This window comes from Vombatus ursinus, unplaced genomic scaffold, assembly GCF_900497805.2.
Source record: "Vombatus ursinus unplaced genomic scaffold, bare-nosed wombat genome assembly UNPS02014909.1, whole genome shotgun sequence".
NCBI lineage: Eukaryota > Metazoa > Chordata > Mammalia > Diprotodontia > Vombatidae > Vombatus > Vombatus ursinus.
In genome coordinates this window covers 14,894,234-14,915,223 of record NW_020954687.1, presented here as the reverse complement: position 1 = coordinate 14,915,223, position 20,990 = coordinate 14,894,234, and the positions used below count along the sequence as shown (strand labels likewise).

General features: G+C 36.6%; 1 pseudogene; it reads right to left on the bottom strand.

The window, feature by feature from the left end:
* Positions 1–5,005: 5,005 nt before the first annotated feature.
* Positions 5,006–7,501, bottom strand: LOC114029079 (annotated as a pseudogene).
* Between the last annotated feature and the right edge of the window lie 13,489 nt (positions 7,502–20,990).

Below are 20,990 nucleotides of genomic sequence, written 5' to 3'. Positions count from 1 at the left end.
AAAACACTAAAAAGAATAAAGTAAGTGAAAAAAGTATGCTTTGATTTGCATTCAGAGTCCATCAGTTCTTTATCTGCATGTGGATAGCATTTTCCTCAGGAGTTCTTTGTATTTTTCTTGGAACATTGTTTTACTGAGGAGAACTGAGTCATTCATAGTTGATCATCACACAATGTTGCTGATACTGTGTACAATGTTTTCCTGGTTATACTCATTTCACTTTGCATCAGTTTGTATAAATCTTTCCAGGTTTTTTTTCTGAAAGCTGACTGTTGATCATTTCTTATTGCACAATAGTATTCTATTACATTCATTTACCACAGCTTGTTCAGCCATTACCTGATTGATGGGCATCCCCTCAATTTCAAATATTTTGCCACTATGAAAAGGGCTGCTCTAAATATTTTTGCACATGTAGGTTTTTTTCCCTTTTTTATGACCTCTTTGGGATATGAACCTAGTAGTGGTTTTGCTGGTTCAAAGGGTATTCACTGTTTGGTTGTCCTTTGGGCATAGTTCCAAATTGTTCTCCAGAATGGTTGGATCAGTTCACAACTCCACCAACAATGCATTAGTGTCCCAATTTTCCCACATCCTCTCCCACATTTATCATTTGGCAATATGAGAGGTGGTACATCAAAGCTGCTTTTTATTTCAATTCCTCTAATCAAAAGTGATATAGACCACTTCTTTATATGCCTATAGATAGCTTTGATTTCTTTATCTGAAAACTACCTGTTCATATTCTGTGACTATTTATCAATTAGAAAATGGCTTGTATTTTTTATAAATTTCACTCAGTTCTCTACATATATGAGAAATGAGGCCTTTATCAGAGATACTTGCTGTAAAGATTGTTTCCCAGCTTTCTTCTTTCTTTCTCATCTTGATTGCATTGGTTTTGTTTGTGAAAAAGATTTGTAATTTAATATAATTAAAATTAACTATTTTACATTATGTAATGCTCTCTATCTCTTATTTGGTCATAAACCTATATCTCACTTAGCTTCTCCTTTAATAATTTGGATACTATACCACTAGGTGCATATATGTTTAGTACTGGTTTTACTTCACTGTGATGCTTTGTAGCAAGATGTAGTTTCCTTCCTTATTCTTTTAATTATGTCTATTTTTGCTTTTGCTTTGTCTGAGATCGGGATTGCTACCCTTGTTTTTTTTTTTTAATACTTCAACTGAAGTGTAATAGATTCTGCAGCAGTCCCTAACCTTTACTCTGTGTGGATCTCTCTGCCTCAAGTGTATTTTTTGTAAACATCATATTGTAGGATTATGGTTTTTGATCCACACTGCTATCTCCTTCCATTTTATGAGAGAGTTTCTTCCATTCACGTTCACAGTTATGATTGCTAACTGTGTATTTCCTTCCATCCTATTTTTCTCCTGTTTGTCCTCTCTCTCCTTTCGCCCTTTCCCTCATTGACAGTGTTTTGCTTCCCAAGTCTACCTTCTCTTCTGTCAGTCCCTCCCAGCCCCCAGCTTTTACTTAATCTCCTTACTTTCCTATTACGTATGATAGATTTCTATCTTTAACTGATTGTGTATACTGTTCCACTTTTGAGCCAATACAGATGAAAATAAGGGTCAATTGATGCCCATTGCCCACCCTCCCATCTTTCTCTACACTGTAATTTTTTGTGCCACTAAGTGTGAATAATTTAACCTATTCTACCTCTCCCTTCCTTTCATTGATGTTCATTGCCCTTCTTCTGGTTTGAAGAACTTACTCTTGAAGACATTATGTTACTTGAGAAGTTCTTTCCTTTAGAATCATGTACTAATATCATACCATCTTTCCCAAAGAACACTATTACTTTTGCATATAAATCATTTTGCCCAATATTTTAGATGATCTTTGATTTTATCAATTTAAGTACTACTTTAGCTGATGAAAACTACATTTCTTTATCTTAGTCAATCATCTTTATGAGTAACTGTGGTATGATATTCATGATCAGGTAGCTAACCTTATGCTATTGACCACCTCTGAACTTAGTGAAGTTAATTCTCTGCTAACAGACTCACACTGCTATCACCTATAGATTAAAATAGATGCTTTTTTAGCATTTACAACCTTTCACAGTCTTTGCCTTTCCAACCTCATTTCATGACTTTCTCTTGTGTGCAGACTATTTTTCAGATTAATTGGACTATTTATTATTCCTTGATTTTGTTATTTTCTTTCCTATCTCTATGCTTTGTTCCTACTATCTCTCAGGCTAGAAATAACTTTCATCCCACCTCCACCTTCTGACATTCTTCATGTCCTTCACAGGTGCCACCTCTTCTATAAAGCCTTCTCTGATTTCACCAACTTTTATGATCAAACATTTTAAGCATAGAGAACATCTAGACCAGTATCTTTATTTTTTTTTCAAATCAGATAACTGAGAAGATTATTTGCCCAACTTCACACAGCTAGTTACTTTTGCCTAGAATTGGGCTCAAGACTCTGATTCCAGTTCTTTTTTTCTTCTTTTAATTAATTATTTTGTAGATTTCAACATTCACTTACATAAGATTTTAACTTACAAATTTTCTCCCCCTCCTTCCCCTCCCTCTTTCCCAAGACAGTGTGCAATCTAATATAGGTTCTACATATACATCATATTAAACATATTTTCATGTTTCTAACTCCAGTTCCTGAATTTCTTATCCCATCCTATGCAGTTGATAGTTTGCTAACTTGAATTATAGTTATTTTTTGGGAGATCTATCCTAATGTCCCTGCTAGACAATGATATACCTTAGGGCAGACACTACCTTTTGTTGTCTTTGAACCTCTAGCAACTAGCACAGTGCTTTGCACTCAGTAGGCACTTAATTATATTTGTGGAGTGGAATCTAGACTAGGTTCTGTCACCCACTAGTTATGTAGCCTTGAGCAAGTCTCATCACCTCTTTGGGTTTTCCACTGCTTCAATAAAAGGAGGTATTTGGATTAGGAGATCCCTGAGCACTCTTTTAGCTCCAACAATCTATGAATCTAAAGAAAAACAATAAACATCATTTGGGAGCATACATATCTCTAATGTTTATGAATTAGGTGGCACAGAAAATTTTCATAAGAACATATTTGGCTTCATTTATGATGCTTCCTTATGTCCATGTTTGTTTTTCATTAATTATGTAAGATCCCCTTAAAAGTGCCTAAATCCCAATGTGTTGCCAGCTGCATTCCAAGATTTCATTTTTATGCATAAGGTGCACAATGGGGAAGCCAGATCCTAAGGGGAGGATTTAATTTAGCTGTTAGTGAATCATGGCGCCATCACTTCTCAAAGTCTATTCTCTCTCTCAGTTGCTGAAATCTCATTATCAATGTATCTTCAAATTCAGGATTAATTATACTTTATTAGTATACACAAAGATGTTAACATTTGGCAAAATTCAAAACAACCTTGAAGAGGATAATGCACTATTGTTTTATTTTTCCAACACTTGCAGCTCCTTCCCAAGTCTGATTATAATGAGAGCCTAATTGATTTTATTTTGGTTTCCTTTTCCTTTAATATATAGTTCCCCATTTCTCTAATAGTTGTTGTAGGATAATTTTCATGTACTTTTTATTTTTTGTTTTTTTTAATTATAAAATGCCTTTATTTCAATTATATATAATGTTTATCATATACACCTCAAATGTTGTTAACTTTGGTCTGGTTGTATTCAATGATTTTGTAACAGCTATAAAAACAACATAACATGTCCAAATATATGGCAATGACATTCATGTATGAGTACACTTTGATTTTAATATTCAAACACATTTTAAAAGAACATTTCATTATGCACCAAACACACAGGGGTCTACATGCAGACCAGATTCAGAATGTACCAGCAAAACTGGGTTGATAGTGCAGGTGGCAGTCAAAAGTGATTTAACTGTCTACAATTTCTCTTGCTCATTAGAAGTTAGGAATCTGCACAGTGATGGTTATAACTTTCTGTATAGCACTTGCTAATGAGGGTTAGACACTCAAGGAGGATTAGCTAAAAGGATAAAGGATATTTTAAAGGTAAGCTATCATTTCAAAAGTGTGCTTTTGCTAGAAATTAAAAGTACTAGGAAATGAATTTAAACAAATTTTTTTTAGGAAAAAATTATCTATCTCAATAATTTGTATATAAAATGTATCAGGTAATGTGCACATAAAATGAAATAATTCCCCCCCAGACAAATAAACAGAAATATATCTATATATCAAGGAATGATTGGTAATATGTCCCCCAAGGCTTGATCTAGGGTAAAGTGCCTAGATCAGCAGATCCAGATGTAATCTGACCTCAAGACTCCTCCAGGTCTTGAAGGCATCAGAGCTTCATTGTCTAAATGAACTTTCATTTCCATAATGCACAAACCTTATCACTCAGTGACCCAAATATTATTTGGCAGCTTATTGCCTTGAAATCATCTGTGGTATCTGTCACAATATGCCCATTAAAATAAATATACTAGGAATGTTAAATAGTAGGCATTGGAATCAGAGACAAACCCAAGTGAAAATCAGTCAGTTACAGGTAAAGGGCTGTTCGGTCTTTACAATAAAATGGCGTCACTTGTGGCTAATTATGGCCACATGTGTCTACAGGCTTAGAGCATATATGAAGGACATTGAGGCTGCCTTGGCTTTGAATTGGAAACTAAAGCAATGAACATTAATAGTAGTTATTTGGTGCTCTGGTCATTCTTTCAACCTGAGCTCATAGTAATAGAACCATACCCCCTCTTTAAAAATCTAGATAACAAACACGATTGACTGAACCTCTGAGAGATTAAATAGGCGCCTACAGAGATCTTTGTGATTGAGAGTAGTGAATGATTCAGTCACTTATTGCCACACAGTGCATATAGGCCAACGTAGACTCTAGGGTTGTCACTAGGAAAGAAAACACCCAAATTTTCCTATCATATGACTTATTCTGCAAAGTGCCTTTTTCCCTTCTAGCTGTCTTCCCACACCAGCTACAGTGAGCCTCCTGCCTTGACTCATGACATGATGCATTCTTCTTTATTTTTATCTTTCCCCTTACTGGTCCAACTCTGGGCCTCCTCTTTGCTCTCTGCCTTGAAGCTGCCCACTGGGTCTTTGAGCTCATCACTGTCTACGATATTGCTTTATAGTGCTTCCTCAGCTGTCTCTGGTTGCTCCTCTGACTGCTCACAGTTTTCCTCCATAGTCTCAGTGGGAGAACTATCATTAGGGGATGATGGGGCATCTTCATTTTGGGGGCTGCTGCCCACTGCTCCTTTATTATCCAGTTTGGACATCTGGCTTTGCTCCATTGCTTTCTTGACAGGAATGGACTCTTCTCTTGTGCTTCTAGCCTTGGAAACCTCTGAAGGACCGACCTCTCCCTTACCACCAGCTCCCAATGGATGGGCTGCATCATTGTCAAGCTCAGATACTTTGCCGTAACTAACTATGTCTCCTTCAGAAATCTTTGGTTTGTCAACTTCCTGATTTGATTTGTCATCTAAGTAAGCTTTGGCTTCCTCTGGACAATACACATATTTGTCGAGATCGGTCATCGTTTCTGGCTTCTCCTCTTGGACCACCTTGTTAAGGATATCTTGGACTTGATTCTGGGCCTCCAATTTTACTTCCTCCTTCTCCTCCTCTTTCTCTACCTCTATGTTTTGGAAGACCAACTCTTTCTTAATGTCTTCAGAAGAGTCTACAGGGGGTGATTTTTTTCTTCTTGTTTTTCTTCTTGTTCTTGGACTTTTTGTATGAGGAGTCATATAGCTCCCCTTTCTGGCCATCTCTTTCTGTTGTGGGCACATTCTGATCTGAGCATTCATTTTTCCTAGTCGTGACCCTCTTGCCCATTTTCTCTGACTGACTGCTCTTGACTTTTGAGGATGGAATTGTCTGTATTTACTCTTCCTTTATGAACTCATTTTTTTTTCTCCTTGTTTTGTTCCTCTTTCATGAGACTTGTACCTTTTTCATCCCCACTAACTGCTTCATCTTTAGCCCTTTTGCTATCTGTTTCTTTGTCTACCTGCATCCTGTCTTTGACTTCCATCCCTTCACGTAAGCTTTCTGAATGATTCTTACTTAGTTCCTCAATCACTGTGTCCATTCTTTTCTATCTGGTGTCCCCAAAAGATCAATTTCCTAAGCTAATTTCCTGCTGCCTTCTTCCTCTGGTTTTCCCTCTTTCTGCTTTTCTACTAACTCTTTCTTTTCATTTTGAGCATCTAAAGGACTCTACCTATCCTGGATAATCACATCACCTGGAAAATGAGGGCTCCCTGCAGGTTCCTGGTTCTAATCAATATTATTACTCTTTAAATCATTGAGGGGATTGGATTCTACACTAGCCCCTAGTCTGTCTCCACCCTCACTGGGTTCAACCTGCTTATTAGTATGTTCAGGGACAGAATTAGTCTCTAGCACATAGGTTGAATCCTTGGCTAATGTTTCTGGCACCATGGCATCATCTTGCAGGGGGTTTTCTCCCTCTGCCTTCCCAACAGGAGGTAAGGCTTTTGTATCCACACCTGCCTCTGCCGAAAATGCCTGGGACTGCCCATGCTCAGGATTCTGCAAGACCTGGCTTTCCTCCACTTTGTCCACATTCTTACTGGCCACCTCCACTTCACTGGCTCTTCCAAATGTCTCATCACTGGATGACTTTATGGCATGTGTTTCCTATTGTGACACCTTGGGAGATCCCAGGTGGTTCACGTTACTTAGATTTTCGAGAGGCTCTCCATTGGTGGTGATTATTCCATGTTTCAGGAGCATCTTTTCTCTTTGTTTTAAGGCCTCTTTTACTTTAGCAAATTGAAATTGTAACATGCTGTGGCCATGTTTTTGCCTTTCAAATTCTTTGTTTTATTTCTTCATACTGTCTTTGAGATTCAGCCAATTGTTCTTCCAGTTCCAACAATGCATCCTTTAGGGTGTCAACCAGGTACATGAAGTTCGCCGTTTCATGGATTTCTGGTATTTCTCCTCGACTTCAGCTAGGGAGTCCTTGATTTCCCTCATGGAGGCCTCTGTGTCCACAGAGATGGAGGTGTCCTGACTGCTTTTCCAAGAGTAGGTTCCACTCAAGGAGGCCAATGTAGCTGCTGATAAGCTGGGCATGTTACAAGATCCCTTCTCAGCAAAGTCCTTTTATGGCCTGTCTTCAACCCTCAGGCTTCTGTGACTACGCACTGACATGTGCTCATCTTCATCAGAAGCCTCTTTCTGCTCTCTCTCCAGCTCCTTCACTGAGATCTCTCCAGTGTCAGCTCAGGCAGCTCTCTTGGCTGCAAGCCTGTCTTCAGCTTCATGGGCAGTTTGGCTGAGTGCTTCATCCTCCACTGTGAGGCACTCCCTCTGGGGTAGCCTGCAGCTCCTGCAGTCCTACATGCCCATCTCATAGACCAGCTTTGCCAAGGCTGCCTGCCTGGTTCTGCTGCTGGCACCCACTCTGCCGCCCCCACTGGCTCCGACCTACCCCTGGTGAGCCCCACCCCCTCCATGAACTTTTTAGTTAAAACCATAAAATAATTTTAAAACTATAACATCATCTTGATTTGGGAAGTAGCAATGCTGTAACTAGGGCAGGGGTGGAGCAGACACAGCTTTATCCAATTATGCCTGCTATCTTCGAGGATTACCTCCTTTCCCCAATGCAGTATCAACTATAAACTATGCAGAACTCATGGTTCTTTGCTATTTCTTTTCATACACCTTAATGTGGTATCTTCTATTTTTTTTCCTGGCTGGAGGCTGCCACTGCTGATCTATCCCTTTCCTCTTCTAAGGCTAGTTGATGGCTCACCAGACTGAAGGCACATTCTTTCCTGCATTCACTAATCAAGGTACTCGTGTATCTTTTTGTGCCACTCCACAATGCCACCTACTATGTTCCCAAGCACCACCTCATTCCATGGTCTGAGAAGTCTAGGAGTTGTAGGTTGCATTAAGGAAAGGGTCCCATCCTAGCTAGAGGATGAATGATCTTTACCCAAACTCTCAGTTGATTTCACATGGCTCAGTTTGGCTTTGTTACCTTATCGGTGGCAAGCTCTCCAGTAGTGTGTTCAGGGTATCCTAAGGTCTGTGATCTCTCTCTCTCTACTCCATCATCTAGATTATGTGCCAAGATCTCTCTCACCTATTGGCTTTGTGTCTACAGGGCGCAGGAAACTGATTAGAAGAACTGGGTTCAAATCCTGTCCTTGATATTTATAAACTGGTTGATCTTGGACAAGTCATATATCCTTTTAGGTACTCAGTTTCCTTATTTTTAATTAAAGATATTAGATTAGATGGCCTCTAGTTTCCTTCCCAACTCTGTATCTATGATCATATGAGCCATGAGCCTATGGTGCTTTCTTCAAGTGTTAGAAAACACTAGTTAAATCTCAGGGAAGAAGAATCAAAGCCTCAAAGAAAAGCTGTTTTGTTACCCTTGCCAAATGCCATTTCCTTGCATTTTTGCTTGCTCATAGCAATGAACAAATCTAAAATACATGCAGATTTTCTACTCCAAACAGTAGTTTGGACATCCAGAATTATCACCTTCTTCTCAGTTTTTAGGAGTATCTGAAAGAAAATAGAAAAAAAAAATGACCTAAGTATTTTTTTCCCTTTTAATGGCTCTATGCATTTTATGATTTCTTTCTTCATTCTTGCTAAAACTACTCCTCGCAAAGTTTAGGACTTTTGGAACAATCCTAGAACTCATTAAAGTTTACATTCATCTAGCTCCTCACAGCTTCAAAGTACTTTATCCACGTGGTCTCTTTTGATTGTCGAATAGTTCTGTAAGGGGAATCACACAAGGTTTATTATTCCCATTTTTGTTATTGTGTTGTTGTTCAGTCATTTCAGTCATGTCTCACTCTTTGTCACCCCATTTTGTTTACTTTGCAAAGATATTGGAGTGGTTTTCCATTTCTTTTGCCAGTTTATTTTGTTGTTGAGAAAACTGAGGCAAACAGGTTTAAGTGATTTGTTCAGGGTCACTTAGCTAGCAAGTGTCTGAGGCCAGATTTGAATTTGTGAAGAGGAGTCTTTCTGACTCTAGGTCTGACATTCTATCAACTGTGCCACCTAGCTGCCAGCATCAAGATACCCCTGGTCAATTGATTTTCTCCCTAACTCAGTTAATGGAATTGTAGAATACAAAAAGTAGGTACAGAGACAATGAGATATTTTAATACAAATGAAATTTAAAGAAAGCCTTACATTTGTTGAGAAGTTCTCCCATTCAGATGTGATTGCATTAGAGGACAGTTGACTATTATCTAGCTAAGCACAGACCATTAGGCCTAGTTTCTATTTAAAAAGCCAGAGACACTCTAAAGATTTCAGCAGGAGAGCCAGGACATGGCTTTGTGTGTAAGTCAGTAAGAGGGACAGACCTAGCAATTCAGAACTGAGCTGCAGAGAGGAACAGGCTCAGGCAACCTAAATGAGTGACTTGCCCAGCAGAGAGGCCACATTCAGCAGAAGTGGTATGATGACACAATGAGGAGGGAAAGGCCATGTGGGCCCTGCAGTTCTACAAGTATGGGTTAACTTGTCCACATTTATTCTTTATTTGTACTTATACCTATTACTATACTTTATATGTGTACCCACTGTTCCTTTTGACACCAAATAGTTCTGGAAAAGTATCCTGCAGGTTTATGGAGGGGATATTTTGATAAGCTGGTGTTTACAGCACTATCTCCATAAATGTGTTTGCTTTGAACTATTTGTGTGTAATAGCATGCTGGTGGGGGCTTATGAGGTATAATTTTAGTAGTACAGGCTCACAGAGTACTTGTAATGGGAGGGGATAGGCATCCCTTGGGGACCCAAACTGTGAGTCCAGTGCTTCCTGAAGAGGAATAGCTACAGCAAAAAGACTGGGAGGTAAATAATACAAATGTTGTTATTATTCTGACTGGGGTGCAAGCTCTCCACCCCTGGGGAAAAGAAGACAGTTGGTTTGGACCTGCAGTGATCGATGTGGGGATCTCGGAGTGCAGAAATTCCCCACAAAAATACAAAACAGTTGCTTCTCTGTAACTTGGAGGGTTGCCTGAGGATGTTTAGAGGTTAAATTATTTGCCCATGGTCCCAAGACCAATACATTTTTACCCTACTCTTGTGGCTGCCCTTTTGAGATAATTCCCTGTAATGCAATGCACTATACAATTTGATATCATTTTTGTACCAGGTCTGATTGCAGAGGAGTTTGCACTGTGCTGCTGTGAATTGACCTTCAAGGCTGAAAAAGCTAATCCAGGTTCAACATCATTTATAAACAGATAAAGTCATCTCCTCATCTGTTTGTGGATAGGTTTTCTTTACTTTGTAAATAATGAATGGATGTTAAGGATCATCACCCTACCTACAGAGTGTAAACCTTGATGAAAGGACAGAGTTGTCACTTTGATGTTAACAGAAAGCAGAAATGTCATGCTGTTCACCACCCCCATTGGCTAAAATGTCACTTTGTCTACGGAAGCAACCTCTTACTAATCCAAAGATTATGGAGAAAACAGAAGCTAAAATTGTCCTTGATCTGACATAATTAAAAGTTTATTTTGAAATGCATCATAGAAATTTATGATGCTAATAATCACTTAATATGCTTCATGATTACCTGGAGCCTTTCATGATGGGTAATTTTTTTTTAAAAAAGAATTTCTAAATTTTCTCTCAGTTTAATAAATATTAGCATTTTGCTCAAGGCATTTAAGAGGGGAGAGGCAATACGTATGTACACATGTGATTCTTGACCTATAATAAAGAATTAACCTCTTATAGGTATAGAGTTGAATTGGCTATAATCAAGGGATTTATTTTTCCTTATTTTTTCATTTCAAAATGCAGTGTGACATTATGAAGACCAGCTTTGGAGCCAAGAAAACTTTGTTTTAAATCATACATTACTTAAAAATATAGTTCTGTGACAATATATATTGTCATAATATACTGACAAATATAGTTCTCTGTTCATGGGCCATTCACTTAACTTTTTCATGTCCCAAGCCTTAAGACTATAAGTTATGGGCCATCTGTGAATCTGTTTTAGTAGAAAGAGGGGAAGAAGAAGGGAATGAACATTTATATATCACTGTATGCTAGGCACTGCATTAAATGCTTTTTACAGATATCTCATTTGATCCTCACAACAACACTGCAAGGTAGATACTGTTATTATCCCCATTTTACACTGGAGGAAATTAAAGCAAAGAAATGTTTAGTGACTTGTGCAGTCACACAACTAATAAGTGTTTGAAACTAGTTTTGAACTCAGTTCTTCCTGACTCCAGGTCCGGTGTTGTATCCATTGCACCATCATCTGCCTAGTAGAGGAGTTGCGACATGGAAAGGTCAATTTACCAATAAAATCTAAGGTCTAAACTAAAAAAAATTATTGCTGTGGTATGTTTATTAAGTTTTAGAAAACCTGTAGGCATGTACATACTGGTTTCAGCATCCATAGGGATTCCGTAATAAGCAAAAGTGAATCAAAACATGCTAAATTTTCAGCAATAGCCTCTATGATCTGGTCAACAAGCATTCATAAAGTACCAGGCATTATGTGGCAGACGTTGTATTTAGTGTTGAGGATATGAAGAAATGCAACAAAAATCAAGTTCCTCATCTCACAAAACTCACGGGCTAATATGGGAGACAACATGCAGATAATTATGTACAAATCAGATATACAGAGGATAAATTGGAGATGATCAACAGATAAGAGGTACAAAGGTTGAATAAAACATAAAACTTATGGAAGATGGGACTTCAGTTGAGACCAAGCCAGGGAAGTCAGAAAGCAGAGATGAGGTAGACCAGAATTTCAGGTGTTAAGGATACCCAGAGAAAATGCCCAGAAACAAGAGATGGAGAGATGTGGGAGAAACAATCAAGGAAGCCAATATCACTGGATTGTAGAGTACCTGGAGGGGAGTAAATTGTAACATATGCAAAGTTAGCAAGCGGCCAGATTACAAAGGGTTTTAAAAGCCAGAGGATTTCATATTTAATTCTAGAGGTAAGAGGTAACTGGAACGGGATCAAATCTACACATTAAGAAGATTACATTGACAGCTGAGGGGAGATTGGGTGGGAGTGAGAAGAGACTTTTGAGAGGCCGATTAACAAACAGGCTATTACAACAGTCCAGGCATGAAGTGATGGGGACCTGGACTATTGCAATAGTCCTTAGTATAAGGGTATCTTATTCACCAACATAAAGAGAGCAAAAACAATGTTTCAAATTCATTCTGGATATGGTTTAAAAAGTGGAGAATGTGAACCTCATTGTAAATCCCTATCCTGTGAGAGGCAATCCTCTATCCATTTAATAGAATCACACACAAGATCATTCAAAGTACACTTTAATAGTGAGTAAACAATTGCCTCTTCTAATACAGTTTAAGATTTGACAGTTGGGTATAGGGATGCGGACAGGGATAACAATGCCAAGACTGTGATCGAGGTATAATGGGCAGGGGAATATTGAGTAGCTTAAAAGACCACTTAGATATGTTTTTATCAAATATGTCAGCTCTTCTTAATACAATGTTTGAACTTGAGGAGACACAAAAAAAAAAAAGTGAACACTGTGAAAACTTGTAAGATAACCTAGCTACTGCAAGTGAAAGATGAATAACAATGGACAATTCATCATAAGAAACAGGCTCACAGATCAAGAAATTTATCATAAAGATCAGGTGATCACTTTGCCTTTGATATGTAGGTCTTCCATATTAGGCAGACAACTTTATGAGAAAAAAATGTATTACACTCAGTAGCCCTATAAATGATAAAATATGGTAAAACTAAGAAATGACTGTAGAAAATTGAAAGAGGAGAGGGAAATTTTAATGTACAGCAACAAAAAATTAAACATTAAATTATTAAATGAATAAAAACTGAAGTGAGGATGGCTAACACTTTTAACTTTTTTTTAACAGCAAACTTATTTATTCCTTTAAAACAGGCAAACCTATAATAGCACTTACTTCACAGGGTTGCTTTGAGAATAAAATGAGATAATATATGTAAAGCATTTTGCAAACCTTAAAGAGCTATATAAATCTTTGATATAATAATTATAATAATTACAACCATGATCATTATTTAACTAAAAATTCAAACCTCAGGTTTTATGGTATCTAGCATTCCCACAATTTCTGAATTTACTTCAGAGGAAATCAGCCTATAGGATCATAGGATCATTGATTTCGAGCTGAAAGGGACCTTAGAGGCCACTGAATACAAATGTTTCCCTTACAGAAGAAGAAATTGTAGCCTAGGGAGGTTAGGTTTCAGTGGGATTGAGTTGAGTGACCAACAAGATTTGAAGCCAGATCCTACAAATACAAAGTCATTGCTTGTCCTTCCATGTCAAACATTCTTTACGGTCCAACCAATACCTAAGCAAGAAAACCCTCTCCAGTCTCCCCAATCCTTTCCACTTGGTATTTTATGTAAATTTGATAAGCATGCCATGGCTGGTTTCAGTCACATTGTTGTTTAAAATATAAAAGTGCAGAGGGTCAAGGATAGATCTTTGGGGCACTCTATTGGGGGCCTCCTTCCGAGTTAACAATCAGAAAGCTATTCATTTGATCAATTTAGAATCCACCATATTTTGCTATTTTCTAGCCTATGTACATAAAATTTTAGCCTGCTGTTGAGGGAAGAGAAGAGAAAAAAAACCAACCCCTCCCCCCCCCAAAAAAAAACAACTTTCTAGCAATTAGATGGGGGAATGGACATAAACAAGAGGTGATGGACTCGTCTTCTTAGGGGTTTTCAAGCTGAAGCTGGTTGAATACTGCTCAGGCATGTGACAGTGGGCATTCCTTTGGGATAAGGCTTGGACTAGATGGCCAGTGAGATCTTTCAAATAGCCTTTTTTGGGTTTGTTAGTTTGTTTCAAATTAATCATACTTAAAGAGGAAATGAGTGTTATAATTTCTCCTCTCCCCCTTCACGATCATTTTGTCAGTGGGAAAGTTTTTTATATCCAATTGCAATGCACTATCTCATCAAAATAATGTTATTATTATGTTAGTTTCTATTTATTTGAAAATAGTTTATTTCTTTGTATTTGTTACTTACATAGTTACCAATAAAAAATTGCTTTCAAAAAAGCTGCAAAACAGTAATTCCTACTTTAGAAAGAACCTGGAATTTTTTTTTTCAATTTTCACATTTCATTGACTTCATTCCTAGATTTGTTGCACATATGTTCTAGAATACTAAACTACCCATTATGTATCTGTATTGGGCAAAGTTGTATTTATTCAGTTCTTATGTAAGATTCATAATTTTTTTTCAAGTCCAATGAAACATTGACATGACAGGGGGGGATGCAGAAAAATCTAGAATATTATGTTTTTTCCTCTATAGATTTGACACCAGATTTGACATTTATAAACTAGTGCTTTACCTGGAAGACAGAGTTTTAGGTGCTGGACTTAGAGTCAAGAGGACTGCATTAAAATCTCTCACCCTGATTTATAGGTGGTGATTGTGGATGAGTCACTTCATCTTTCTACTTCTTTGTCCCTTCATCTGGAAAACTAGTGTAATAATATTTCTATTACCTTGTCAACCTGTTGAAATGTGAGTAAAAAAGTTTTGTGAATAATAAACCAGTGCTTCTCCAATGAGACATTTATACAGTATTTAGCACAGAGCCTGGAGCATAGTAGGCATTATATGAATGTTTATTCTCTTCCCTTCCCCTCCCCACTTCTGGAACACAACAACTTCAATGGAAAGGGAACCCAGATGGGAGGAAACAACAATGGACTCTCCCTATTTGGCTGCCTCTTCTTTCTCCTCCTTTCTCGCCTTCCTCCTTGGCTAAGGTTCCAGCTTCTTTCCTTGTCATACTGACAACACAAGTTCCAATTCTGCTGAAACTCTTCAGGCTGCCAGTGTGTTACCCTGTTCTGTATTTCCTTCATTTTATGCCCATGCTAAGAGTAAGGAAAAATTACAATTCGTAAGATTCCTGGGGGTAGATTTCAGTATATCTGCAGTCTCATTTCTTTGACTAGTCCCTTCAACAAGGCTGACCACTAACTAGCAAGATGCATGTCACATAGTAAGCATTTATTGATTGATTTATCTGTTCCATCTCATATTTGATTCTTATCTGTTGTACATAGTATTCACACACACACACATACACACACAGACATGTATGTATATATGTATATGTATATACATATATATATATATATGTAATTTTCACCTCTAATATGTTTTGGGTTATTCACGATTTTAGTTCTTCAAAGCCTGAGATCTGCCATGATTTGGAATTATTTTGTGACTGATGGCATTACGACATCACTGGAAGACTTCATATTATGAAGATAGCCCTTTGATTATCTTCACTGGGGCACTAGGGGCTAGTAAAAGCATTGCAAAAATTTTCCCCAGAGAAATCATAAGGAATCCAACCTGGGCTTCTTCTCCTGTTGAATTCTGAGCTTAGGTCACCGTCCATTTGCTGTGTCTAGAACAGTACTGTTCTGTAAACTCTATAACCTATTTCACATACCAGAGTATGGATAACAGGCAATCTTTATCAATATTTTTCTTTGTTTTATTGATTGTGTGATTGTGGACCTCTTTTAGGATTTTATGCATCTTTCTGATGATTAATGCAAAGAACAATGTCATCCACGAACAAGACCATCTGGAGGATTTCACTGACAGTTTGACTTGTACATCTTTCACAATGGTGCCAAACACATTGCACACAATCTATACTTTAGGACTTATTTGTTACTAATAATAATAGGGTAACTAAAAAAGATGTATCTGTTATTAGAGAGTCTAAAAAATCTTTTGTGACCTGTGACATATGCATGACAAACACCATGTTGCAACTACATCTAAAATTCCATATAAATGCAATTTAATTTAAGTAGTAATAGTAGTAGTAGTCCCTTAAGCTCCTTTCTCTAATATTATCACTCTTTGTGCTTGATTCTTTACTGTATATTTGTTAGTACACTGGCAATACTACCTACAGGGAATGAAAGAGAAAATCCTTTCCCAATTTTAATCCAAATCTAGAAATGGTCAAAGGAGGGGGCTATTTCATCATTATTGATCTCCCATGATCATTAAGCAAAGGATTATTTTATGTTACTTTGTAATGATCACATGGAATGCCTCTAATATGGATTACATGACTGGAACTATACTCAAAGGCCTTTTCCCTATGGGAAAGGACCTGTGAAAGAATGAGACATTTTTGGTTCTCCACTGTTATTCTGAAAGTTGATGTCAAAACTTTCCATGAGGCCTACCTCAGAGGCTTGATCATTTGGCTGTTTCATTCTTTACTTCATACTATAATCTGTTTTGCCTATAGAAGCCATTTGGACATCGTAATTCTATCCACTGGACCAAATGTTAAACATAAAAGCTCTATGATGCATAATTGGTGAAATATTTCAGTGGAGAGCTGAATAAGACATATGCAAATATAAAGTTAAATGTGAAATATAGTAATATGATAAGATGTAAGATAAAATGTACAAATACACCGAGTAAGTAGCTGTTTTTTGAAGAGATACAGAGTACTGAGGAAATTCAGAAGAGGAGTGGCTTTTGATTTTGAAACATCTCAATTCCATCAAGTCACTTAGAATAAAAAGGAACACTTTCAGAGTGATTTTGGTCTTAAGATGCTGATGCTAAACACAATTTTTATTCCTTTATTCCCTGGAAAAATAGTCACTTTACTAGAATTTATTAAGTGCCTACTCTCTACCATGCACTATATATGCCATATGCTGGGGATACAAAGAAAGGCAAAAAACAGTCCCCCATCTCAAAGAATCAGTCACTTCTTTAATAGTTACAGACTATCAATTATCAGGTCTCTGTTTTGAGACATGCTTATCTTTCCACCTCCATAAGAAAATTCAAGTATAACATAGTATTAGCCATGCATTTCACTAGAGAAATAAACACACACATAACACAGGTAAACTGTAAAATATATATTATATACCCACATTTCAAACTGTAGCCAAACTAGACACCTCCTCTGTATTTTTCTGCCTATAGTATTATGTTCTTTTGTTCATGATTTTCCCTGTTTCTAGGAGATCTTCCTTCCAATCTCACCCACTGATTTCTTGTCTGTCCTTGAAAGTCAACCTCAAAGGCTAAACCCTCCAGAACTATCTTGTGATCCTTTAAGATTTTAATGGTTATTTCCCACCAAGACCAATATTCATCATCACTTTTTTTTTCTATTTATAATATGTGTGTTTGAACCCACTTTAAAATGTAAGCTTTGTGAGCACTAAAAGACATATTTTATCTAAACTTTTGTGTTTCATTCTAGACCTAGCGGAAGAGTCAGTGTGATACAGAGGAGTGATGGATTTGGAGTCAGAGAGCCTTAGTTCAAAATGCTATTTCTGCTTACTCTTTGGATGATCTTGTGCAAATCACAATTTCTCCGGGACTCAGGTAACTCACATGAAAATTGAAGTAGTTAGAGTGCTTGACCTCTGTATTCCCTTTTACCTCTAAATCTTTGATCATCTGAGTCAAGAGTGCTCCGCATTTGATAGATACTTGTTAAGTGTTTGATGAATTTAAATGAATCAATTATACTTCAATAATGATGAATTAACAGTGCACAGCCTCATTTCAGTTTACTTCTTTCTTTAAAGTAGCCCTCATACATGTGAAATTCAAAGATATCTATCTTGGTTTCTTGCATGTAGAAAAGTTGTTGACACCCATTTGGGATGCAACAAAAATGAAAAGACATTTATTCTAAAAGCAAAGCCTCAAAAATCAATTTTTCAGGAAAATTAGCTGTTTTACAAGCTCTGTTATCTTAGTAACAAGCTGGTATTGATTTATGCAACTTTAAATATCTTTTATTGCAAACACATATATCCCTTTTTTGAAGAGATACCATTCAATTAAACAAGCAAATAACTTGTATAAATGGTGCAATACTATTGATTTTTGTTAGCATTTATTTCTACACCATTCTGAATCTCGTTTGTTGAACTTGGCTACATGCATAGAAGACTGTTCATGGCTCATAAACCAGAGCATGAAAAAACTACAGGAAGCTGTCTGTATCACCTATTCATGAAAAGAACTTATATATGTCCACTATCAATGACCAAGTAAAATATGAATCTCAGTTTTTATGCCTCATTTTATATGGATTTATTGGGGAATAGACTATTCTGGGCAAGTGCTTTTTCTAGAAACCTGAAGTATATGCCTTTAAGTAAATACTTTAATAGCCATTTTGATTGAGGTTTTTCTAGGCTTTATTACATACTTCTCTGACTTAATAAATATATTATATGGAGTATAATTTTACTTGTCTTAACAATAAGAGATTATCTTTATGAAATTAGATTATGGGCTATGCTCAAATCCAAGGATTCCCTCAAAAGTTATTGAAATGTGTGTAGGATGTTTTGCTCCTATACTAAACGTCCCCAGATTGTGATGATTCTCAGCTTAGCACTTTATTCATCCCCTGTCTTCTGATTATCAATACCAATTGGCTTAATTGTGCTATTGCTATTTCTTGTAGTACTCTTTGCCCTGGCAGCACTGTCGCTAATATACTGTTTTCTATCACTTCAGAAGAACTAGGATAGGTGGGGGAAAAAAAATCACATAATCAAGGTTTTTTTTGTTTGTTTGTTTGTTTTTGTTTTTTGGTAAGAATAGAAGCTATCTATACTTCTTAATTGAATTAGAGGTATGAACTGTATGTGAACAAGTCCTGAATCAATATGTAATTCAAAGGCTTTTCAATTAGTTGCATCAGAAAATGTGTTGGTATTTTCAAGACAAACTTGGTCAAATTCTAAGGGTCTGCTAAACGATAGCTAGCAGGTTCAGAACCTATTATTTGTATGTCTGGCAGATCAGAAGAGAGATCAGTTCTAGCCAAGCATCCAAGAAGAAATCTCTAGGGCATGATGACCTCAGACATTTACTATCTGTGTGATCTTAGGCAAGTTACTTCACCTCTGTATGTCTCAATTTCCCCACCTATAAAATGGGGAAAATAAGAGTACCTATCTCAAAGAGTTGTTGTGAGGGAAAAATGAATAATAGTCATAAGTATTTGTAGTAGATGCTTAATAAATGCTTATTTCCTTCTTTTATTTAATATTTACTTCACTGGTTTGTTTTAAGGAAAACACTTTTTAAAAGGGCAATTTGCATTTGTTATTAATTACTTCTTTTTTAAACATTATTTTGATTATTGCATTTAATATTTCTTAGTTACATGTAAAATAATTTTTAAAATTTTGAGTTCCAAATACTTTCCCTCCTTTTCACCCCTCTCTCCACCTTGGAAAGGTAAGCACTTTGATTTCAATTATACATTATTAGCCATGTTGCAAAAGAAAACATAAACAAAATCAAATAATAATCTGCCCTCCTTTTTATCACTCCCTTTCTATTTTCCCCTTCCCCTCTTCTTCTTTCCCCTTCCCCTCCTACACACGCACACACATACACGCACACACGCACGCGCGCACACACACACACACACACACACACACACACACTAGGTGAATCAGTTTAAATGTGAGGTTCAAGTATTGCCTGTTCCCCACCATTTCCCCTTCCACTGTAAAAGCTCTTCCTTGCATGCCTTTTTTATGTGAGATAATTTTCCCATTCTTCTCCTTTCCCCTTCTCCCAGGGCATCATTCTTTCTCTCCTTTTGTCTTTTACATCATCCCAACACAATCTACTCACTCCCACAACCTCTCTCTGTGTAGAATCCTTCTAACTGCCCTAATAGTGATAAAGTTTTTAGGAGATACATGTATCATCTTCTCTTAAAAAGTACACAGTTTAACCATATCAAATACCTTACAATTTCCTTTTCATGTTTACCTTTTTATGCTTCCTTTAGTCTTTTTTTTTTTAATTGTATTTTCTGTTCAGCTCTGGTGTTTTCTAAAGAAATTATTGAAAGCCTTCTATTTTGTTAAATATTCATTTTTCCCCTTAAGTATTATGCTAAATTTTGCTAAGGAGGTTATTTTTGGTGGTTGTCCCAGCTCTTTTGCCTACCATAGTATCATTTTCTAAGCCCTTCACTCTTATTTTGGTAGCTACTAAATCATCTGTAATCCTGACTATGATTCCATGACATTTGAATGGTTTCTTCCTGAATGCTTTGAAGGATTTTCTCTTTGCCTTGGGAGTTCTGGTGTTTGGCTACAGTATACCTGGGAGTTTTCATTTTAAGATTTTTTTCAGGAAGTGACCAGTGGATTCTTTCCATTTCTATTTTACCCTCTGGAACTAGGATGTCAGGGCAATTTTTCTTGATAATTTCCTGAAATATAATATCTAGGATTTTTCTTCTATTATGACTTTCAGGTAATTCAATAATTCTTAAATTATCTCTCCTGGATCTATTTTCCAGATCAGGTATTTTTTTTCCAGTAAGATAGTTCATTTTTTCATCTATTTTTTTCATTCTTTTGAGTTTGTTTTATTGTTTCTTGATGTCTAATGAAATCATTAGCTTCTACTTGCCTAATTCTCATTTTTAAGGAATAACTTTCTTTAGTGAGCTTTTGCTCCTATTTTTGGCAAATTATTTTTTTTTGAAGTTTTCATTTTGTTCAGTATTTTTTTGTGTTTCTTTTACCAAGGCATTAATTAGATTTTCATAATTGTTTTCTTCTGCTTTCATTTCTTTACCTAATTTTCCTCCTATGACTCTTATTTCCTTTTTAAATTCAGTTTTTAGAACTTCCAGGAAATCTTCTTGTTCTTGCATCCACTTCACGTGTTTTCTTTGACACTTTGCTTGTAGCTGTTTTGATGCATTACCTTCTTCTGAGTTTGTATCTTGATCTTCCCTCTCACCATAGTAGCTTTTTGTGATCAGTGTTTGCTTTTGTTTGTTTGCTAATTTTCCCACTTAATTTATTGATTGGGAACTTTATGTTAATC